The 14,286-nt window shown below is 42.1% G+C and overlaps 1 long non-coding RNA gene across 1 annotated transcript; it reads right to left on the bottom strand.

The window, feature by feature from the left end:
• Positions 1–9,664: 9,664 nt before the first annotated feature.
• On the bottom strand, positions 9,665–10,535 carry LOC145812908 (uncharacterized). The gene is made up of 2 exons (XR_014356322.1): positions 10,367–10,535; positions 9,665–9,946 (listed from the first exon to the last, which is right to left on the bottom strand). It is a non-coding gene; the product is annotated as an uncharacterized LOC145812908 (long non-coding RNA).
• Positions 10,536–14,286: the final 3,751 nt, after the last annotated feature.

Raw genomic sequence — 14,286 nt, 5'->3', positions numbered from 1 at the left:
GGACATAATTTGGTCTCCAAAGACCTCTTCAATTACTCTGGCTTCGTTGGGGAACCACAATACTTGATGGTAGGTTGATGCTACCGATCGCATGGCATGCAACCATGTCTTTCCCAAAATTATGTTGTAAGTGGAAGGGACTTTTAATACCCAGAATTCCACTTGTTTCGTCATGGTTCCTGCCTTAACTGGGAGGATTATCTTGCCCACTGGCCACTCTGGCATTGAGTTGAATCCGATTAGGGAAGATATTGCAGGTGCCAGGTCTTTGTCCTCCAATTTTAGTTGTTTGAAGGATTTGTAATACATTATCTCACATGAGCTTCCTTCGTCAATCAAAATCCGCTTGATGTCGAAATTCTTGACACGTAGAGTGACAATCAGTGCATCATTGTGAGGACAATATATCATCGCTAAATCTTTGTCTGAAAAAGATATGACATTTGTGGCCTCTGTTCTCCCTTTTTTGATGGCAGGTTATGCACTTAATACCTCCCTTAAGTGCTCAGCCTTTTTGATCATTCCCCTGAGCTCACATACCCACTCAAGTTCGAATACTCCATGTATTACGTTAATTACGCCTTGAGGTGAGGCATCAACCGATATTTCGTTTGGGTTATTGTGGTTTTGGGGGGCTGGCTGTGTCCCTCCTTCTATGTACTGGTCCAGGTGCCCAGCTGCCACTATAACTCCTCCAAATGCTGCCTCAATGGTATGCAATTTTCAGTGCGATGCCCCTTTTCATCATGGAAGGTGCACCGGGGCCTCTCGTCATAGTCTTTTTGTGCTTCTCCCAACTTAGTTGGCCATCGGACGAAAGGTTCGTTGCGTATCTCACTGAGAATTTGGTAGATTGGTTTTTTGAACATTGTGGTAATGGCAGTGCAAACTCTTAACTTCCTTTTGTCTGGGTCCTCTCTGTTGGCCCACTTGCCTCGCCCATTCCTGTTAGGTTGCTCTACCGTGTTGACTTTTGCTGTAGTCCTTTTATCTGGCATTACTATTGTGCCAGATTTCGCTTTAGCACAGGCGCTATCTTCCTCCACACGAATATGTTGGTTCACTCTCTCCATTAAGGCCTCTATCATGAGGGGTGGTGTCACGACCCAAACCCGGCCCTATGGGTTTAGCACCGTAACCGGCCAGTAATCCGAGATTACCGAAGGCCTGCTGAACAGTAATACAGTGAAACAGAGTACAGGGCCTGGCGGAAGCCAATACAGTAAATAAATAGTGTCCATTGAGCTGTGACAGTCTGTATGCAAAAAGGCTTTTCATACATTATACAAAAACGGTACAGAACAGTATACACAATATTCACATCCATTTAACTAGGGACTCAACCCCCTGTAACAGTACAGAAAACATTCCGTCTGTACAATACAGTATACAAAATTAACAGTCACACAGTACAGGGACCTAATCCCTGTATAACAGTACAGTAAACAGTCAGTCTATACAAAACAGTTAGACAGTACAGAAGACAGGCGGGGGAAAATTCTAAAACACCCCTAAGCCTTAACAGTAGGCTCGGAACCTCGCAGTGAGGCACAAAGGCTGGCTTGACAAAACTGGAGTAACCCTGACGCCTCTTGCTGCGGTCTGGTGCCTGCACACCTACATATATATATGAGCAGTGAGCTAAAGCCCAGTGAATAACACAATATGTAAAGAGGTTAAGAATGAATGTCCTTACAGTATGAAAACAGTTCATTTCAATCAGTCATTCAGTTGTTCAGTACAGTAAACAGTCATATGTGGTACATCCATTAGCATAACAGTAACAGTAGGTCTTAAAAGACCGAACAGTAATGATGGCCATCAGTCAGTAAACAGTAGTGGTTCCACGAGGGAACCGATAGAGATCTCTGTAACAGTAACAGTAACAGTAAACCGTAGATACTAAAGATGCCACAGTACAGTTCAGAAATAAAGGACATACATTCATTCAGTAAATAATACCAGTTCAGTAAACAGTTCAGTTCAGTATTCAGAAGATAATCAGTTGAACATATCTTTACACAATTGTTACTCACAGAGTTCTGGGCTACAGTATGCTAGAGCGTGTCTCCCCAGTTGCCAACCCTACACAGTTCACCAGTTGAACACACTAAGCTACACAGTTGGGAAATCTCATAACTTAATCCCTAATTTGCCTTGGTGTGTTCTATAATGATATCTTCATCAAGATGCCTTAAACTAGGCCTAAGAATGCCTAGGATGGGATGAGGAGGCAAAAATACACTTAGAAAACATTTCGTAAAGTTTGCTGAAAATAGGAGCCTCGCTCGAGCGAGACTTTCTACGCTCGAGCGTAAGTCCAAAATCAAAGGCTTCGCTCGAGCGAGTAATCCTTCGCTCGAGCGGTCTGCAAAACAGTAAAAGTACTGGATGCTGAAATTTTACGCGCGATCGTCGCTCGATGGTCGCTCGAGCGGAGCCCTGGACGAAGGTGCTCGCTCGAGCGGGGAATCCTTCGCTCGAGCGAGGAAGCCAAATCTGGAATTTCCAGATTTGCCTCCCAAGCTCAAACCAAGCATTCAACCACTCCAAACTCGACCTCTTGGGCCCAAATTCTGGAAAACATCATTAAATTCAATGTATAACAAGTTTCAAAGCTCAATTTATGAATTCAAGCCCCAAAGGTGAGTCAATTAAAACCATATTCAAACCCATTTTCAAGAACAACATTCAAACATGTCATGCATGAGTTTTAAACCAAATTGAAGCTCCAAAGCTTGCTCAAATGAGCTCATTTCTTTCCAAAACCAGATGAAAACATGGTCTATAACAACAATATGAGCATGCATGTACTAATGTCCATGTAATTAACCTCAAAATGCAATAATACTAACATGCATGCAAGAGATGAGCTTCAATCCATCATTTATGGACCAAATCATGACTTAGCTCTACAAATTAACATGAATCATGCAAGAATGAACTCAAGGACAGCAACAAGAAGATGGATGTCCTACCTTAATCTTGTAGAATTAGGAGTGAGGGAGCTCAAATATGCAAATACACTTCAATTACCAAGCAATTCTTCAAGTTTCCAAGGAATTCAAGGTGAATTCACTCTAACTCCCTACCTCCCTCTCTCTAGTCGGTGGTGTGCTCAAAATGAGCTGATGAAATGTGTATGTGTGAGCATAATGAGAATCAAAGATGATCCAAGTAGTGGGCCACTTAAGTGGCAAAATGGTAATTATGTCCAACTCTTTAATTATCTTAATTTAATCTAATTTAATCATACCTAATCAGTTTTCAGATAAATATACCATAAAATCGCATTAATTATGAGGGTCACGGAACATCAATCGGTTTCTAATTCGGCCGCCGATAAGGCCTTCAATTAGCAGTTTAAACATATAAACATGAACAGATAATCAGACAATCAAACAGATAGAATGCAATTAAGTAACATATGCTCAGTTAATTCAGATTCCAATTTCAATCAGTCAGTTCAGTACTTTACTTAGTTCAATTATCAGTCAGTTATCAGTTCCGTTTAGCAGTAATCGGTAATTATCGGTAATCAATCAGTCCCTAGTCAGTAAACAGTATGAGGGTTGTTACAGTCTCCCCTCCTTATAAAGAGTTTAGTCCCCTAAACTCGAGTTACCTTCATTCTGGAAGAAAACAGGATTCAGTGGAAACAGTTCAGGATATCGTTTAGCCATGTTATCTTCCCTTTCCCAAGTGGCATACACGCCACCATGGTTCTGCCAGTCAACTTTCACTAACGGGATCTCTTTGTTCCTCAGTTTCTTGATCCGTCGGTTTACAATCTGTATAGGCCGTTCCTCGTAAGTGTAGTCATCACTCAACACTACGTGGGTAGGCTCTATTACATGGAAGGGATCCTGGAGATAGTCTCTCAACATAGAAATGTGGAAGACGTTATGCATGTGTTCCATTTCAGGAGGGAGCGCAACTTGATACGCCACCGGATTAATTTTCTCAATAATCTCATAAGGTCCGACGTATCTCGGTGCTAACTTGCCTTTGACTCCAAAACGAGTCTGGCCTTTCATTGGTGTCACTTTCACAAAAACGTGATCACCCACTTCATACTCTCTGTCCCGTCTTCTGACATCTGCATAACTTTTCTGTCTACTCTGTGCAGTTTTTAGTCTTTGCTGTATCAGTTTCACTTTCTCAGTTGTTTCATACACAATCTCGGGCCCAAGCAAAGGCCCATCTCCAACTTCTGCCCAGCAAATTGGAGATCTACATTTTCTGCCATACAATGCCTCAAAAGACGCCATACTAATACTCGAATGGTAGCTGTTGTTGTAGGCGAATTCAGCTAAGGGCAAGTGACTTTCCCAGTTTCCCTGAAAATCAAGGACACACATTCTCAGTAAATCCTCCAGAGTTTGGATGGTCCTTTCTGATTGGCCATCTGTCTGAGGATGATAGGCACTACTCAATCTCAGTTCAGTACCCAGTGCAGTTTGTAGGCTTTGCCAAAACCTCGATGTAAACTTCGAATCCCTGTCAGAAACAATAGACACAGGCACTCCATGCAGTCTTACAATTTCATCAATATAGATAACAGCCAATTTGTCCGCATTATAGATTGTCTTGACAGGTAAGAAGTGAGCAGATTTGGTTAATCTATCAACAATAACCCAAATTGAATCCATACCTTTTCTGGAGCGAGGTAATCCAACGATAAAATCCATCGTGATATGCTCCCATTTCCACTCTGGTATGGGTAGGGGTGGCAATAGTCCGGCAGGTCGTTGATGTTCAGCTTTGACCTGTTGGCAATGAAGACATTTGGATACAAAATCAGCAATCTCTTTCTTCATTCCCGGCCACCAGAAATTCTGTTTCAGATCTTGGTACATTTTCGTATTTCCAGAAAACATTCTGCCAGTCAACTTTCACTAGCGGGATCTCTTTGTTCCTCAGTTTCTTGATCCGTCTATTTACAATCTGCATAGGCCGTTCCTCGTAAGTGTAGTCGTCACTCAACACTACACGAGTAGGCTCAATTACATGACAGGGATCCCGGAGATAGTCTCTTAACATAGAAATGTGGAAAACATTATGCATGTGTTCCATTTCGGGAGGGAGCGCAACTTGATACGCCACCGGATTGATTTTCTCAATAATCTCATACGGTCCGACATATCTCGGCGCTAACTTGCCTTTGACTCCAAAACGAGTCTGGCCTTTCATCGGTGTCACTTTCACAAATACGTGATCACCCACATCATACTCTCTGTCTCGTCTTCTGACGTCAGCATAACTCTTCTGTCTACTCTGTGCAGTTTTCAGTCTCTGTTGTATCAGTTTCACTTTCTCAGTTGTTTCATAAACAATTTCGGGCCCAAGCAAAGGCCCATCTCCAACTTCTGCCCAGCAAATTGGAGATCTACATTTTCTGCCATACAATGCCTCGAAGGGCGCCATGCCAATACTCGAATGGTAGCTATTGTTGTAGGCGAATTCAGCTAATGGCAGATGACTTTCCCAGTCTCCCTGAAAATCAAGGACACACATTCTCAGTAAATCCTCTAGAGTTTGGATGGTCCTTTCTGATTGGCCATCTGTCTGAGGATGATAGGCACTACTCAGTCTCAGTTCAGTACCCAGTGCAGTTTGTAGGCTTTGCCAAAACCTCGATGTAAACTTCGAATCCCTGTCAGAAACAATAGACACAGGCACTCCATGCAGTCTTACAATTTCATCAATATAGATAACAGCCAATTTGTCCGCATTATAAATCGTCTTGACAGGTAAGAAGTGAGCAGATTTGGTTAGTCTATCAACAATAACCCAAATTGAATCCATACCTTTTCTGGAGCGAGGCAATCCGACGATAAAATCCATCGTGATATGCTCCCATTTCCACTCTGGTATGGGTAGGGGTTGCAATAGTCCGGCAGGTCGTTGATGTTCAGCTTTGACCTGTTGGCAATGAAGACATTTGGACACAAAGTCGGCAATTTCTTTCTTCATTCCCGGCCACCAGAAATTCTGTTTCAGATCTTGGTACATTTTCGTATTCCCCGGATGGATAGACAATTTCGAATTGTGGCCTTCTTGCAGAACTCTTCTTTTCAGTTCAGTATCATTTGGTACACACAGTCTTTCTTGAAATTTCAGTACATCATTCTCAAATTTGAATCCCGGTCTCGGTTTAGATTCTCTTTCTTCGATGATCTTTTTCAAGAAGTCATCCAGTTGTTGTTTCTCTTTAATCTCCTCAATCAGCGCCGGTTGAGCAGAAATAGCAGCTAAGATTCCACCTTGTTCTCGTAAAACAATTTCGGTTTCAGATTTTTCAAGGTCACAAAGCAACTCTTTCTGCCCTGTAAGCAAACAGGCTAAGTTTCCAATCGATTTCCGGCTCAATGCATCGGCAACGGTATTGGCTTTTCCCGGATGGTACAATATCTGTAGGTCATAGTCTTTAATCAGTTCCAGCCATCTCCGCTGTCTCATGTTTAGTTCTTTCTGTGTGAAGAAATACTTTAAACTCTTGTGGTCGGTGTACACTTCACATGTCACCCCGTACAGATAGTGACGCCAGATTTTCAGTGCAAATACTACTGCAGCAAGTTCCAGATCATGAGTCGGGTAGTTCTTTTCATGTGGTTTCAGTTGTCGGGAAGCATAAGCAATAACCTTCCCATTCTGCATTAAAACACATCCCAAACCCTTATGAGAAGCATCACTAAATACAGTATAACCATCCGTACCTGAAGGTAGGGTAAGAACTGGTGCAGTCACTAATCGAGTTTTCAACTCCTGGAAGGCAGATTCCCTTTGGTCAGTCCAGTCAAATGATGTCCCCTTCTGAGTTAACTGAGTCAATGGTAGAGCAATTTTGGAGAAATCTTTGACAAATCTTCTGTAATATCCAGCCAATCCCAAAAAGCTTCGGACTTCAGTCACATTTGTTGGTCTAGGCCAGTTCACTACAGCTTCAATTTTCTGCGGATCAACAGAAATTCCATTTTTGCTAACAACATGCCCCAGAAACATAACATGGTCAAGCCAAAATTCACATTTAGACAGTTTAGCATACAGTTTCTGTTCTCTTAAGGTTTGTAGGGCAAGTCTCAGATGATGTTCATGCTGTTCTATACTTTTGGAGTAAATCAATATGTCATCGATAAATACAACAATAAAGTCATCAAGGTATGGTTTAAAAATTCTGTTCATGAGGTCCATAAAAGCAGCAGGGGCATTCGTGACTCCGAAAGGCATAACCAAAAATTCGTAGTGTCCATACCTCGTTCTAAAAGCAGTTTTATCAATGTCATCTGGTTTAACCTTCAGTTGATGATACCCCGATCTAAGATCAATCTTGGAAAACACTTGTGCCCCCTGTAACTGATCAAATAAATCATCAATACGCGGTAATGGGTATTTGTTCTTTACAGTTACCTTATTCAGTTCACGGTAGTCAATGCACAGTCTCAGTGAGCCATCTTTCTTCTTGACAAACAAAACTGGTGCACCCCATGGTGAGGTACTGGGTCTGATGAACTTTTTGTCTAACAGTTCTTGCAGTTGCACTTTCAGTTCTTTCAGTTCAGTTGGTGCCATTCGGTAGGGAGCTTTAGAAACTGGCTGTGTTCCGGAAATCACGTCCACGGTGAATTCAATCTCCCTGTCAATCAAATCCCCTGGCAAATTGTCTGGAAAAACATCTGGAAATTCTCTGACTATAGGAATGTAATTCACATCAGTTTTAACATTATCAGTAGACACAGTCAGTACAGAACACAGATATCCTTTACACCCCTTTCTAATTAATTTAACAGCTTTCACTGACGAAATCAAATACGGAGGAGGTACTACTCCACTCCCATTAAACACAAATTCAGGCAAACCCGGTGGACGAAAAACAACTTGCTTAGTCACACAGTCAATAGTGGCATGATATTTTTGTAACCAATCCATCCCCAATATTACATCAAAATGATCAATGCTCAATGGCAGTAAATCAATAAACAGATGCATATCCCCAACAATAATTTCACATGCGGGGTACATATAAGCACATGTCATGGATTCCCCTACGGGTGATGATACAGCTAACAGATAGTTCATGGGTTCCAAGGGTCTATTCAATTTTCGTGAAAAGGCATGCGACACATATGAATGCGTAGACCCCGAATCAATCAGTACATATGCATTCTGAGTACAGATAGAGAGAATACCTGACACAACGGTCTCGGTATTCTGCACGTCTCCCGGTACCAGGGCGAACACTCGGCCCTGCCTCATGGGCTCCTTCCCGGTAGTTCTGGTATTAGGCTTTGGTGGAGCGTTTGATGTTGCGCCGCTGGCTGCAGCTTTGTTATTGCCCTGCGGAGTAGAAGGACAATCTTTAACCATGTGGCCCACCTTGCCACACCTGTAACAGGCTCCTGATAATTTGTGACAAATCCCTTTATGCTTGTTACCACATACAGAGCAGGGTGGAATGAACCCACTCCCCTGGCTGGGGCTAGTCATTGATCCCGTGTTCTGTTTCTTATTGGCTGGGTTGTGCTTGCCTTTCTTGAATTTGAAACCCTGCCTTTTTCCATGCCATTCAGTTGTTGGTGTTTCAGATTGTTTCACTGCTGCAATGTTCGACTCGGCCATCAATGCCCGGTCGAGAACACCCACAAAAGTCGGTAGTTTCAAAACATTTATTCGGTCAAGAATTGCAACATTAAGGCCGCCTTCAAATTTTCTGGCCTTCTTATATTCAGTATCCACCATGTGCGGTGCATAACGGGCAAGTTCAGTAAATTTGGTTTCATACTCGGCAACGGACATTGTGCCCTGCTTCAGCTGTTCAAATTCAGTCACCTTTCTATCCCTGACACACTGAGGGAAATACTTTTCAAAGAAGGACTCCTTGAACTGAGCCCAAGTCATAACAGTATTTGTATCACGGATCAACATCCACCACCTTCTAGCCTCTTCTTGTAGGGTGAAGGTAGCTAACAATACTTTGTTTGCTTCTGAGCACGGAAATACTTCAAATAATTTTTCTGTTTCCAGAACCCAAGCTTCAGCTTTTAACGGTTCAAGGCCTCCCTGAAAGGATGGCGGTTTCATTTTGCTGAACTTCTGGGTAAGAGCAATTATATCCCCATCATTCACATTCACATTAGGTTCCGGCTGTACCGGAGGAGGAGGTGGAGGAGGTGGGGGCTGTTGGTTCTGTTGTTGTTTTAGTCTAGCAGTTATCAGTTCTATCATTCTTTCCATTCTTTCCATTCTTGCCTCGGTAGACGAGGATTCAGGTTCATTTGCATTGTCCATTTCACTATAAGTAGTTATAACAGTTATAACAATTGTAACATAAACAGTTGCATATTTAAACAGTTATCACATTAACATGTATTCAGTCATAACATAGCCACACACTTTTCAAGTTCATGAAATGCCCTAATCACTTTCTAGGACATCCTATAGCTCATTTGGACACGTGTGTGCGGTATAACTCGTGGTTAAGTATCGCTCTGATACCACTCTGTCACAGCCCAAACCCGGCCCTATGGGTTTAGTACCGTAACCGGCCAGTAATCCGAGATTACCGAAGGCCTGCTTAACAGTAAATACAGTAAAACAGAGTACAGGGCCTGGCGGAAGCCAATACAGTAATTAAACAATGTCCAATGAGCTGTGACAGTCTGTATGCCAAAAAGATTTTTCATGCATTCATACATATACAAACAGTACAGTCTGTACAAAATTTACAGTTACACAGTACAGGGACCTAATCCCTTGATAACAGTACAGTTAGCAACTGTCAGTCTATACAGTAATCCAAACAGTATGGAGACAGACGGGGGAAACAAACAAAACACCCCCAAAGCCATAGCATGGCAACTCGGAACCTCGCGGTGAGGCACAAAGGCTGGCTTGACAAAACTGGAGTTACCCTGACGCTCCTAGCTCCGATCTGGTGCCTGTACACCTACATATATATATGAGCAGTGAGCTAAAGCCCAGTGAATAACATAAAGCGTAAAGGGGTTTAGAATGAATGTCCTTACAGTAATGAAAAACAGTTCAATTCAATCGGTATTTCAGTTGTTCAGTACAGTAAACAGTCATATGTGGTACATCCATTAGCATAACAGTGACAGTAGGTCTTAAAAGACCGAACAGTAATGATGGCCATCAGTCAGTAAACAGTAGTGGTTCCACGAGGGAACCGACAGAGAATTCTGTCGCAGTAACAGTAACAGTAAACAGTAGGTACTAAGGATGCCACAGTACAGTTCAGAAATAAAGGACATACATTCATTCAGTAAATAATACCAGTTCAGTAAACAGTTCAGTTCAGTATTCAAAGATAATCAGTTGAACATATCTTTACACAATTGTTACTCACAGAGTTTGGGCTACAGTAAGCTAGAGCGTGTCTCCCCAGTCGCCAACCCTACACAGTGAACAGATTGAACACACACTAAGCTACACAGTTGGGAAATATCATAACTTAATCCCTAAATTGCCTTGGTGTGTTCTACAACGATATCCTCATCTAGATGTCTTAAACTAGGCCTAAGAATGCCTAGAATGGGATGAGGATGCAAAGATGCACATTTAAAAGCATTTTCAGGATTTTCAGAAAAACAGAGTCCCGCTCGAGCGCAGGTTTCCCCGCTCGAGCGTACAGGCAAACAAAGGTACACGCTCGAGCGTAAACTTTCCCGCTCGAGCGTATTGTAAAAGTACTGGATGGGTGAAATCCCCGCTCGACGCCCGCTCGAGCTTGAGACATGACTCCGCTCGAGCGCCCAATCTTCCGCTCGAGCGGACTGTAAAACAGTGCAAGATGCTGGATGCTCGGATTCCACGCTCGAGCGGCATTTCCCCCGCTCGAGCGGAAATGCGAAATCTGGAAAACCCAGATTGCACCTCCAAGCTCAAAACCAAGTTCAAAAGCATCAAAACTCGACCTCTTGGGCTAAATTTCCAGAAAACACATGTGAACTCATAGTTAAACATGGTTCAAAACTCAATTTGAGAGATCAAAGCCCAAGGGTGTTTTATTCAAACCCAATTTCAAATCCATTTCAAGAACAATATGAACATGCAACATGCATGAATTCAAACCACTTTGAAGCTTCGATTTGATGTTCTAAAGAGCCAATTCTTTTCAAAACATGATGAAATCATGGACCATTACAAAATTATGAACATGCATGTGAGGAAACATGAACTTACAACCTCAAAACTCAAGAATGGCAACATGCATGCAACAATCAAGCTTCAATTCAACATCTAACCCATGATTGGCTCTAAACTCCATCAATATGACATGAACCATGCAAGAATCCACTCAAAACATGAACAAGAAGACAATGGAGCTACCTTAAGTCTTGTATTTAGGATAGGGAAGCTCAATGTGGAATCTACACTTCAATCCAAGCAATTCTTCAAGATGAATTCCAAGTTCTCTCACTCTCTCCCTCTCTTGGTCGGCTAGAGCAAGAAAATGGCTGAGCAAAATGTTGCCTAAGTGTATATTGAGGCTCAAATAGGTTATATTGAGTGGGCTACTAAGGGTGGCAAAATGGTAATTAAGTCCAACTCTTTAATTAGCTTAATTTAATCTAATTTAATCATACCTAATCAGTTTTCAGGTAAATACACCATAAAATCACATTAATTACGAAGATCATAAAACATTAATCAATTCCCAGTTCGGCCGCCGATAAGGCCTTCAATTAGCAGTTTAAACATATAAGCATGAACAGATAATCATACAATCAAACAGATAGAATGCAATTCAGCTAACATATACTCCATCAATTCGGTTTCCAATTTTAGTCAGTCAGTTCAGTACTCTTACCCGTCCCATTATCAGTCACGATCAGTTCAGTTTTAACGATAATCGATGGTTATCGGTAATCAATCAGTCATAAGTCGGTAAACAGTATGAGGGTTGTTACAATAACCATCCGTACCTGAGGGTAAAGTCAAAACTGGTGCAGTCACAAGTCGAGTTTTCAACTCCTGGAAAGCAGATTCTCTTTGGTCGGTCCAGTCAAATGATGTCCCCTTTTGAGTTAACTGAGTCAATGGTAGGGCAATTTTGGAGAAATCTTTGACAAATCTTCTGTAATATCCAGCCAATCCCAAAAAGCTTCGGACTTCAGTCACATTTGTTGGTCTAGGCCAGTTCACCACAGCTTCAATTTTCTGCGGATCAACAGAAATTCCATCTTTGCTAACAACATGCCCCAAAAACATAACATGATCAAGCCAAAATTCACATTTAGACAGTTTAGCATACAGTTTCTGTTCTCTTAAGGTTTGTAGGGCAAGTCTCAGATGATGTTCATGCTGTCCTATGCTTTTGGAGTAAATCAATATGTCATCGATAAATACAACAATAAAGTCATCAAGGTACGGTTTAAAAATTCTGTTCATGAGGTCCATAAAAGCAGCTGGTGCGTTCGTGACTCCAAAAGGCATAACTAGAAATTCATAATGTCCATACCTCGTTCTAAAAGCAGTTTTATCGATGTCTTCCGGTTTAACCTTCAGTTGATGATACCCCGATCTGAGATCAATCTTAGAAAACACTTGTGCACCCTGTAACTGATCAAATAAATCATCAATGCGTGGCAATGGGTATTTGTTCTTTACAGTTACCTTATTCAGTTCACGGTAGTCGATGCACAGTCTCAGTGAGCCATCTTTCTTCTTGACAAACAAAACAGGAGCACCCCATGGCGAAGTGCTAGGTCTGATGAACTTTTTATCTAACAGTTCTTGCAATTGCACTTTTAGTTCCTTCAATTCAGTTGGAGCCATTCGGTAGGGAGCTTTAGAAACTGGTTGTGTTCCGGGAATCACATCAACGGTAAATTCAATCTCCCTGTCAGTCAAATCCCCTGGAAGATTATCTGGAAAAACATCTGGAAATTCCCTGACTATAGGAATACAATTCACATCAGTTTTAACACTATCATCAGTAGACACAGTCAGTACAGAACACAGATATCCTTTACACCCCTTTCTAATTAATTTAACAGCTTTCACTGACGAAATCAAATACGGAGGAGGTACTACTCCACTCCCATTAAACACAAATTCAGGCAAACCAGGTGGACGGAAAACAACTTGCTTGGTCACACAGTCAATAGTGGCATGATATTTTTGTAACCAATCCATCCCCAATATTACGTCAAAATGATCAATGTTCAATGGCAGTAAATCAATAAACAGATGCATATCCCCAACAATAATTTCACATGCGGGGTACATATAAGCACATGTCATGGATCCCCCTACGGGTGATGATACGGCTAGCAGATAGTTCATGGGTTCTAAGGGTCTATCCAATTTCCGTGAAAAAGCATATGATACATAAGAATGCGTAGACCCCGAATCAATTAATACATATGCATTTTGTGCACAAATAGAGAGAATACCTGACACAACGGTCTCGGTATTCTGCACATCTCCCGGTACTAGTGCGAACACTCGGCCTTGCCTCACAGGCTCTTTCCCCGTAACTCTGGGGTTAGGCTTTGGTGGAGCATTTGATGCTGCTGCGCTTGGTGCAGCTTTACCACTGGCTTGTGGAGCAGAGGGGCAGTCTTTAACCATGTGGCCCACCTTGCCACACCTATAACAGGCTCCAGATATTCTGTAGCAGACTCCCTTGTGCTTCTTGCCACACTCAGGACAGGGTGGTATGAATCCACTCCCTTGACTGAGGCTAGTTGTTGTCCCCGTATTCTGTTTCTTGTTGGCTGGGTTGTGCTTGCCTTTCTTAAATTTGAAACCCTGCCTTTTACCATGCCATTCAGTTGTTGGTGTCTCAGATTGTTTCACTGCTGCAATGTTTGACTCGGCCATCAATGCCCGGTCGAGAACACCCACAAAAGTTGGTAGTTTCAAAACATTTATCCGGTCAAGTATTGCCACATTAAGGCCACCTTCAAATTTTCTGGCCTTCTTATATTCAGTATCCACCATGTGCGGTGCATAACGGGCAAGTTCAGTAAATTTCGTCTCGTATTCTGCAACGGACATTGTGCCCTGCTTCAGTTGTTCAAACTCAGTTACTTTCCTATCCCTAACACACTGAGGGAAGTACTTTTCAAAGAAGGACTCCTTGAACTGAGCCCAAGTCATAACAATGTTTGTTTCACGGATTAACATCCACCACCTTCTAGCCTCTTCTTGTAGGGTGAAGGTAGCTAACAGTACTTTGTTCGCTTCTGAGCACGGAAACACTTCAAATAATTTCTCTGTTTCCAGAACCCAAGCTTCAGCTTTTAGCGGTTCAAGGCC

This window comes from Camellia sinensis, chromosome 15 (assembly GCF_055761805.1).
Source record: "Camellia sinensis isolate YWXY chromosome 15, ASM5576180v1, whole genome shotgun sequence".
Lineage (NCBI taxonomy): Eukaryota > Viridiplantae > Streptophyta > Magnoliopsida > Ericales > Theaceae > Camellia > Camellia sinensis.
The sequence above is the reverse complement of the archived record's forward strand: the minus strand, read 5'-3'. Positions and strand labels throughout refer to the sequence as shown.